Source organism: Alligator sinensis, unplaced genomic scaffold (genome assembly GCF_000455745.1).
Source record: "Alligator sinensis unplaced genomic scaffold, ASM45574v1 scaffold337_1, whole genome shotgun sequence".
In the NCBI taxonomy this organism is placed as follows: domain Eukaryota; kingdom Metazoa; phylum Chordata; order Crocodylia; family Alligatoridae; genus Alligator; species Alligator sinensis.
The window spans coordinates 52,599-62,083 of record NW_005841927.1 but is presented as its reverse complement, the minus strand read 5'-3'; the positions used below and the strand labels follow the sequence as shown (position 1 = coordinate 62,083).

The 9,485-nt window shown below is 52.1% G+C and overlaps 1 long non-coding RNA gene across 1 annotated transcript; it reads right to left on the bottom strand.

Annotated features, from left to right (window-relative positions):
- Positions 1 to 4,988: 4,988 nt before the first annotated feature.
- On the bottom strand, positions 4,989 to 8,548 carry LOC112549542. Its single transcript, XR_003092995.1, has 3 exons — positions 8,093 to 8,548; positions 6,282 to 7,902; positions 4,989 to 5,652 (listed from the first exon to the last, which is right to left on the bottom strand). It is a non-coding gene; the product is annotated as an uncharacterized LOC112549542 (long non-coding RNA).
- Between the last annotated feature and the right edge of the window lie 937 nt (positions 8,549 to 9,485).

Below are 9,485 nucleotides of genomic sequence, written 5' to 3'. Positions count from 1 at the left end.
CGAGTGGGACGCATGAAGGAAACCAGACCCTGGACACGCTAAGGGCCCTGCCAGGAGGGCTCTGATCGGGACCCCTACAGCTGAGCTGATAATGGGCTGAAATGTGGGAATTTTTGTAATTCTCATCGTTTCCAAGGGGATTTAGGAACCAAACCAGCTCGGGAGGTATGGAAAATCCCACTTTAAAGGGGTGAGCTAATGCTCATTGGGAAATTTGCCATGTTCTTGAAAGGGCTGCAGGCAGGAGGAGGTCAGAAATCCTCCTCCCTCGTGTCTGTCTGTGCTGGACCGGAGCCTGCGAGGCCGGCGGTTTTCTGATTCGGCAGAGCCACCTGCTGGAAGCTGGCCGCAGCGCTCCGGCGGGGCTCAGCACCCAGGTGAGCACCGCCCAGGCTCTTCCTTTCCCGGGACCCACAAACGTGCCTGGCCGGCATCCACAAAGGCTCCTGGGCTCTGGCAGCAGCTGCACTTGCACCCAGCATCGCCCGCCTGAAAGCCCCTGCGTCTATCCCTGGGGCTGCCTGGATTTCGTGGACGTCCCAGCTCCCCTGGCACCCCGAGCTGTGTCTGCCCGTGCCTGGGGCTGCCCCCGTCTTGACCGGGCGGCCAGAGCCGGCTCCAGAAAGCAGGTCCTGTGGTCCTGGCATGACAAGGACACAGGACAAGGCTCCTCGCCCCTTTCTTTGCATGCTCAGTTCCTCCTTTCCTGACGTGTGGAGGGAACGGGGAGCTCGGGTTCAATTCCTTCCTCCACCTGGGCCTCTGCCCCAGCCCCCTGCTTGTTTGGGAGGTGGGGAGGGACACTCTCCTCCCCTCCTGTTATAGCTCCACCATGTAACAGCAAAGAAATCAAGCTGCTTTAGGCCAGGATGGGTTTGGGTGCTTAGGGCAGCTCTTGCAAAGGGAAAATCCTGGCCTCCAGCCCCTGAGAGTATATCAGACAGGGAATAAAATAGGGGAAACTGATGTGGGGGCAGGACACGGGCGCCCTCCCCATCCCCGGACCAGTCTCTGGTGCCCAGGCATGTGATCTTTCTGCCTTCATGGACTTTGAACGTGTGTCTGTGCCGTGGCCCCGATTCCCCAGGAGAGCGTTGCGCCTGGCATAGCCTGCAGCTTGCACTCTCCTGGGAGGTGGGAGAAGGGCTTGAATCTTCACAGGCAGAGGAAAGAAACCTAACCTGGGTCTTCTGCATCCTGGATTAATAGAAGGGAGGCTTGTCCCCCAGCCCTATTTTAAAAGCTAGGATGTTGGCACCTATCCTCAGGAGAGCACCTGGCTTCCACCACACGCTGCACTTGCAGCCGACACGCAGCTCTCGACCTTACCTAGCACCTGCAGTGCCCAGTGCCTAAAGGTGCAGCGCGAGACACCTCGTCGGGCCTGCCCCGAGCTCTTCCTGTGGCAGCGTTTCGCCGCGAGCGCGACAGGGTTCCTTCCAGCGCTGCATTTTTGCAACGCCTGATGCTTCTGTTTTGACCAGCTAAAATAGTTGTGCTTCCTCTGTGGCTGATACAGATGTCAGCGCAGCTGTGCTGGCACTGCTGAAGCTGTGACAGGGGCACAGCAGTTGATGAACTACCTGCGATCCTCGCCTTTGTGCACGGGAAGACGCTGCTCAGTATGCAGAAGCGGTCGTCGGTTTTTATGCCACCTTCTCCCGGCCTCCTCCTATGATAATGTGCCTGTCGTTTAATCACCCACAGGGTGTGCTATGAGCTGGAAGCCCGGTGCGACTCATAAAATATGGATGCTATTGATCTGTTAAATGCCAGCTAGTCCTTAATGTTATTGAGGAATATTTCAGAGATTCAGCTGGCTCAGTGCTTCTCAGCTCGTCTTGTCCCAGGCGCCCCTTCTCCAGGCAGATCCTCTAGCGAGCGCTTCATCACCCTGTCCTCTTCCCAGACCTTCCCTGCAGCAACTTATAATGCTTGGTTGCACAAAGAAGTCACATGAGGACAGTACCAGGGGAACGGGCACTAGCTCGAGTGCGACAGGCTCGGTTGTTCGGCTAGGCTGCATCCCTCCCTTCCTTCCATTTTGTATCGGTGCCGCTTGCTTTGCTGGAGGGCTTTACGTTTAATACGGCTGTATCTCCCCTCGTTGCCTGCAGCCCCTGCTGCTGTAATCTCTCCCTGGCCCACCCCGCTTTGCAATTTGCTCCTGCTTTCGGGTTGCCAACTCGGTTTGAATCTATTCCGGGAGGTTTCCCTTCTGCCAACGTGCCCACAACACACAATGCCAATGTGCCCGTGTCAGTTATGGCAGTCTTTGTACCTAAAGCTAGACAGCACGTTACTATTGCATTTAAAAAAAACCCACGGGACTACTGTATACATCAGATTCAACACTAATATTTATTTTAATCAATGCCCTATCATTTATCTCCCGGGTGACTCTCAGCAGTCTCCTGAAGATTTATATCTAATTCCTGGGGAATCCTGGAGGGTTGGCAACCCTGCCCCATGCGTTTTGTGTTCATTAAAGCTCGGGTGGTGTTTGCAGCTTTGATTGTGGTTGAAGCCAGGCCAAGGGAATAGTCAAGAGAGAAGTGAACGGTGGGCAGCTGTGCCAGGTACAGCGAGCGACGCGACATTTCTGACCTCAGTTATCCTCGGAGGCTTCTGGAGTTCTTTGGAGGCACTTAGGGTTTGTCCAAGTTGTTACAGGTGTTATGGAACGAGATATTCAGCAACAGTGGGTGTGTTTACACATGCACTTTAATGCACATTAGCCTATTTTAATCCGCATTAAAGCATCACAAAAAACTGGGCTCTTTAGCTAATGCACTTTAAAATAGGCTAATGCACTGGCAACACATAGTGGGTCTGCCCCTGAGATCAGCCGTGTACCCCCTGGAAGTGCCAGCTGCGAAACTGGAAGTGCCACCGGAAGTGCACTTCCGGCTCGGTGATGAGCTGCTGGGGGACCCCCCCACTGGTTCCCCCTGGTCGGCGATGGGCTGCTGGGGGATCCCCTGCCCTCCCGTTGCTGATCTGGTGCCCCCCAGACTTGGGAGGCACCAGTCGCCCATGGGCTAATACACATTTTTGTAGTACCCAGGTACTAGATTTAATGTGCATTACCTAAAGCGCATTAATGAACGTGTAGATGCACCCACCGTTAGTCTGCAATAACTTCCTCTATTAAAATGATTTAATTCTGGAATAATTAGTACCTGATTATTAGGTGTCAAACCCCATGCCTCCGGTGAGAACCAGTGGCCTCACTTGTATGTTCAGATCCACATGAGCGGTCTGATTCCTGGTCACCAGTTGTGACAGTACATGCGGTTTTATGGAAACCAAAGGATTGGAGTGTTTACACCAGGGCTAAATGTAGCTTGCAAGGACAAAAATAAAAAAGGAATCCAAATAAGTTAATTATTGAGTGCTGATACTTCTGTAAATCCCATCCCCCTATTATCTGAAGCCCTTGAGATATTAGGGGATTTGAAGAAGTGTTATTGCTCCTATTGTATGGAGGGGGAGATGAGGCACGTAGATGGGTGGCAGCACTTGCACAAAGTCGCCCAGTAGTTGTCAAACAAGTGCAGGCATCCTTCATATCCACACACACAGATTTAATTATCAAGCAGAAAGGACGATGGGAAAATGCAGGAAAGGTTGATAGGAGTCATCCCTCTCCCCCCACCCCAACTTGCAAACTCTGATTAATGTAATTAAATCAAAACAGTCTTTGGGCAAGGGCTGCCCTCTATTTGTGTACAGCACCTGGCACAATAAGAGAATGGAGAAACTGGCCAATTGTCGCCTTGGGTCCTCCACGATCCACTGGCTGGAAAATTGGCTCCGGGGTCGGACCCAGAGGGTAGTAATCGATGGAAGTCACTCGTCGTGGTGTTCTGTGACCAGTGGGGTCCCCCAAGGCTCTGTCCTTGGACCCATACTGTTCAACATCTTCATTAATGATGTGGACATTGGAGTCAGAAGCGGACTGGCCAAGTTCGCCGATGACACCAAACTTTGGGGCAAAGCATCCACACCAGAAGACAGGCGGGTGATCCAGGCTGACCTGGACAGGCTCAGCAAGTGGGCGGACGAGAATCTGATGGTGTTCAACGCTGATAAATGCAAGGTTCTCCACCTTGGGAAAAAAACCCCGCAGCATCCTTATAGGCTCGGCAGTGCTATGTTGGCTAGCACTATGGAAGAAAGAGACTTGGGGGTCATCATTGACCACAAGATGAACATGAGCCTGCAGTGCAATGCGGCGGCTAGTAAAGCGACCAAAACGCTGGCTTGCATCCATAGATGCTTCTCAAGCAAATCCTGGGACGTCATTCTCCCCCTGTACTCGGCCTTAGTGAGGCCACAGCTGGAGTACTGTGTCCAGTTTTGGGCTCCACAATTCAAAAAGGATGTGGAGAAGCTTGAGAGAGTCCAGAGAAGAGCCACACGCATGCTCAGAGGTCAGGACAACAGACCTCACGACGAGAGGCTGAGAGCCCTGGGGCTCTTTAGCCTGGAAAAGCGCAGGCTCAGGGGTGATCTGATGGCCACCTACAAGTTTATCGATAAAGGGGTGACCACCAGTATCTGGGGGAACGTTTGTTCACCAGAGCGCCCCAAGGGATGACGAGGTCGAATGGTCACAAACTACTTCAAGATCGTTTCAGGCTGGACATAAGGAAGAACTTCTTTACTGTCCGAGCCCCCAAGGTCTGGAACAGCCTGCCACCGGAGGTGGTTCAAGCGCCCACATTGAACACCTTCAAGATGAAACTGGATGCTTATCTTGCTGGGATCCTATGACCCCAGCTGACTTCCTGCCCTTTGGGCGGGGGGCTGGACTCGATGATCTTCCGAGGTCCCTTCCAGCCCTGATGTCTATGAAATCTATGAAATAAGACCCTTCTCCTGAATGACACCTCCATCTGCCACCACAATGCAATAGGCAAAGCCGGTATTGCCATGGGGTGGGACATTTCCTGTCGTCCTCTTCTCTGTCACAATTCTGTAGCAGATATCACTGACCATCAACGCACTATTATCAGCTATCTACGTACTCACATGGCTCCCAATGCTACAAGACGTGAGTGCCTTCGAAGGTGAGAGTGATAAGTGTTTATTAGGTTATCAAGCAAATAGCTTTTTCTTTGGACAAGCTTTCTAAACCATTCCCAAACACAAACTACATAGGATCTATACTTTTTCACTGTGACACTAAACAGTACACTTATTAATAAAAAAATACATAACCCTAAAATAATCATAATGTATTGCATGCATTACATAATGCACTCCCCAGTGAGCCAGCCCTCTTTTAACAGAGGGGTTATACAGACTGCTCAGCTGTGCAGATCCTCTCCAAATCTCAGTGATTTTATAACTCTACCAATTAGTCCTTTACTTCCATATGTGACTGCTGGGATCAAGGAAGTTGTAATATAATAATATTGCCACGCGGGCCCAGGCATCACCAGAGATGTGTGGGATGCTGCGATAGCGAATTGACTAGGACGCGTGCTTGAAATATTCCTTTTAGAGCTGAGCACGTCTATCAAGCTTTTAAACAAAAAATAACACAGGCATTTCTGGGAAGACGGTCTCATTTTGTGCATCTTCAGAGCTCTGCGGTAGCTCTACAAAGGGTCTATCCCACGCGAGAGGATGCAATAGAGAAAACTGAAATGAAAGAAATACGTAGGGGCAGCGGCGTTAGGTGAAAAGGTAGAGAGCTGATCGTTGGGTTACGTCTGCTGGTCTCTGATTTGTATTTCCCCCCACGGAAGCTGCAGCAGGGAAAGGTGAATGATTGTGGGACGCAGAAGATCTGGATTCTGCTCCTTGCTCTGCTGCAAACTTCTTACATCGGGATAAGAGCAGCGCTCTGTCTTGCAAGGGTGCTGGGAGAAGAGATGCATCCAAATCCATAAGCAGCAGGGTGCAAGTGGCCGGACAAGTGTTTGATATAGAAACCCCAAATCTGGCTTTGCCACCCTCCTGGGGACTCTCAGTGTCCTAGGAGAGAAGGGAAGGCTCTGGAGAGCAGGAACGCACAACTGGCTTTTCCCTTCTGACCTTGGAAAAGTCGCTTCATTTTGCCGGGGAAAATCCTGGCCCTGTTTAAGGGATAGTTCATTCCAGTGGTTCAAAGATTTCAGCCTTTATGCTTCAATTGTCTAGAAAAGGGATTAGAGTATCTACTTGACAAGCCTTCAAGGTATCTACTTTAATGCCTTCGCATTAAATCTTTAAGCACTTTGAGGTCTCCTAATGCACGGCTTTACCTAGCTGCATCTCTTTGCTATTACCTTTTTGATTGATGACGGGGTCCTTGCTTCTCTTGTCATGTCAGCGAGGGCTTTTTTGGTGCCGGATGCAAGGCTGCGGGGCCTAGGCCAGGGAAATTCATAGGTATGCCGTCCTTGTGTTGCACGATCCCAGGAGTCCAGGGGCTGGGGGCATAGGGGAAAGCATCACGAGAGCTGCAGTAAGAATACTGGCAATACTGTTAAGCTGCAAGATGGCCAAGAGCCAAACTGCGAGGAGCCCTGCAAAGAAATGAAGACATCTCCTGCAGAGCCCATGAGAAAGCTGAATAGTGGCAGTATGGACAGGAATTTCAACAGACTCCAATCCTTTTTTTTTCCCACCAGGGTCATGCTGCAGCTAGTGACAGGCTCTGCTTTATTTTCATTTGATTCCACGCTATACCCTCCATCCCGTCGTCCCTGCCCGGCCCCATCCCCTTTAGCTTCCAGCTTGTTTGCTCTTCCTGCAGGCTGAGAGCCACAGAGCTCACTGCTGCATGAACAAGGTCAAATTGTTTGCCCGGCTCCTTGAATTCTGCTAACAGCGGCAAGTTACTCATTGACTTGCCCTGGAGAGAAAGCTGTCCTGAATCTTCAGGCAAGACCGTTGCTGCCCCAATAGGTCACCTTTGTCTGCATTCCTGAAGCTGCCAGGCATACAGATAAGGCTGGAGAGGGGTTGCATGGGATCAGCAGCATACTGCTAATGTAAAGGCTGCGGCTTTTGCACCCAGGAGATAACTCTGCCCTCCCCAAAACCTCCGACCGCAAGAAGCTGGGAAGTTGCAGGATTTTAGGTGCCTGCGGGGAGCTGGGCCAGCGAGGGGACTGGCCGGGGAGAAGGGGTGCGATGGAGTCTGCGTTCGAGAACGAGACGGAGCGACGACAAACAGCGGCAGGAAACCAGTGTTTGCAGATGTACCAGGAACCTGCTCTGGAAAGCTGTTCACCCACCACTTGTATCCTAGCGTGCACGGGCCAAAAGCAAGATCCAGTTGGTTTGCAAAAACTTACCTTGGGCACCTTATTCTTTATATTTTGGAACATTTTTCGTGTCCCAGGTCCAATTAGCCACCCTCCAAAGCCTTATATGGCCTTACTACTGGTGACACCTTAGAGACAGAGCCTTTATGGTTTCCAAACCTTTGTGCTCTGGATGCAGCCAGGCAAAGTGCCTCCTCATTAAAGCGGCGGTCGCTTTTGGCAGGGAGGGGGGAGAAGTCCTCAGAGCCGGGGCCTGGCTAATATTTGCTCCTGCACAGCCTCTGCTGCTGTATTGAATGCGAATCTGCAGAGGGATCAATAGGGCAAAAGGCTACTCCGGGGTTTCAAAGGCAGGCTTTGTATCCAAAGCCAACTCTGCGCTACCGCCTTTTGCTGGCTAGCTCCGTCTGTCGGTGCGGGACGAAGTGTGACCCTGGACGGACAGAGGTGTGCAGGCCTAGGCGTTAGGAAACAGAAGCAGTGGTCGGTACGCTTGGCTGTTTTGCACCGTGGGAGCGGGGCAGCTTGTCCTGGATCAGCTGTGTCCACACTTGGAAGTCTCTGCCGGCCCAGAGCGCTGGGAGCAGGGCCGCAGGGCGCCGCGGTAAAATCATCCCTGCTCTCCAAAGCTTGCAGTCTAAATAGGTGTGCGGTGGTGGGGACAAAAAGAAAGGAAATGTTTTCATGCCCTGTTTATCATTTGAGAAGCGCAGCTTTACAAAAAAAACACACTGTTTGCAGACAAATGACCCTTCCAACGCTCCGAAACGGGCACGCTGAAAGGTCAACAATTCGTATGTAAGGATCGTGCCCTTTTCCAAGCTCACCTGAGATCTGCATGGTCTTCTCTCACCAACTTCTCACCAGTCCCTTGGCTCTTGGTCTCGTTGAATCATCAAATCCATATTCTTTTTATTTGCTATCCATCTGTTGGATATTTCGTTTTTATTAATCTCATGATTTCGAGCCTTTTCATGTTCCAGGTCTAACGCGCTTTTGCTGCTCGGGACTGGCAGGGCTGTAAATATGCTAAGCACTCAGGCGGCAGAGCTCGCTGCCCTCAGGTGGGGAAGGCGCCTGGTAGAAGGATTTTGCGTGGGAAGCACTTGAAACGCACGGGAGCTTTCCAGGAAAGGAGGTGTGGAGCTCAGGCGCTCCCGCGATGCAGCCGAAGGCACCTGCCTGAAAGGGCCCTGGGTCACCGGCGGACAGGGTCCTCCGCGGACAGAGCATCTCGCTGCATTGTGAGAGGTGAGCTTTGGACTCATTAGAAGGGTGTCCTGTACCGGAAAAAGTAAAAACTTCTATTTCTCCCTGGAGCCTATTCATACACAACATTTCTCTTATAGGAAAATATGATTTTTGTCAAATTCTTTATTTTCCAGCGGGGAGAAATAACCACAGCTCATCATTTTGCAATACCAGCTGGTTCTGTTTTGCTCCGAAGGGTTCAGCTCTTTCATTTCAGCATTTCAGACTCAACAGTTTTACTCTCTGAAGCTTTTAGTGTCTCCTGCTCTGATTTGGAAAGGCAAGTCATGTTGAAAAGTCAAAAAATGTGTAAGGATCAAGCATGATCTCAACAAATGCAGCTTGTTTAAATGCAAGCAATGCAGCTTTCCCAAGGCAATCTGAGATTTACGGTGTGTTCTTCCACCAACGTCTGTCCGACACGGTTGGAGCTTGGCCTCGCGTAGCAACGCACCTCGCTTTGCGTTCCCCCCTTCCCGACCCCGCTGTAGAGGAGAAGGCAGCCGGAGCGTCTGGCCCGGGAGTGATTCATGCTCTTTATCAAGCGACTCTAATTCAGAAGGATCAGGGTGACAGCTCTTTGCCTTGAGACGCAATCGAGAGATTGGGCGACAGGATAAAGAAATGGAAATGACCTTCTGGAGGCCTCCTGCCAAGCCTGGCGCAAATCCAGGGTCGGAGGAGCCGGCTAGGACGCGGCCCCGGCAGGGCTCAGCCTCCGCTTTCCCTTGCGACTGCGCCCGCGGAGCTCGTGCCGCTCGGCGCTGCTCCCCTGCGCCCGGGCTCCTCTCCTGGCCCCGGGGCGTCGTGCAAAATGATCCGCCCCGACGCCAGCCCCGGCGGGTCCAGGCAGAGCGCTCACCTCCACGCAGATGCCCCGCACCGCGCCAGCTGCTCCCATGCTGCCCGCAGGCCCTGAGGACCCCCCGGTGCACGGCCGCTGCCCCCGCATCGCCCCGTGGGCCAGGC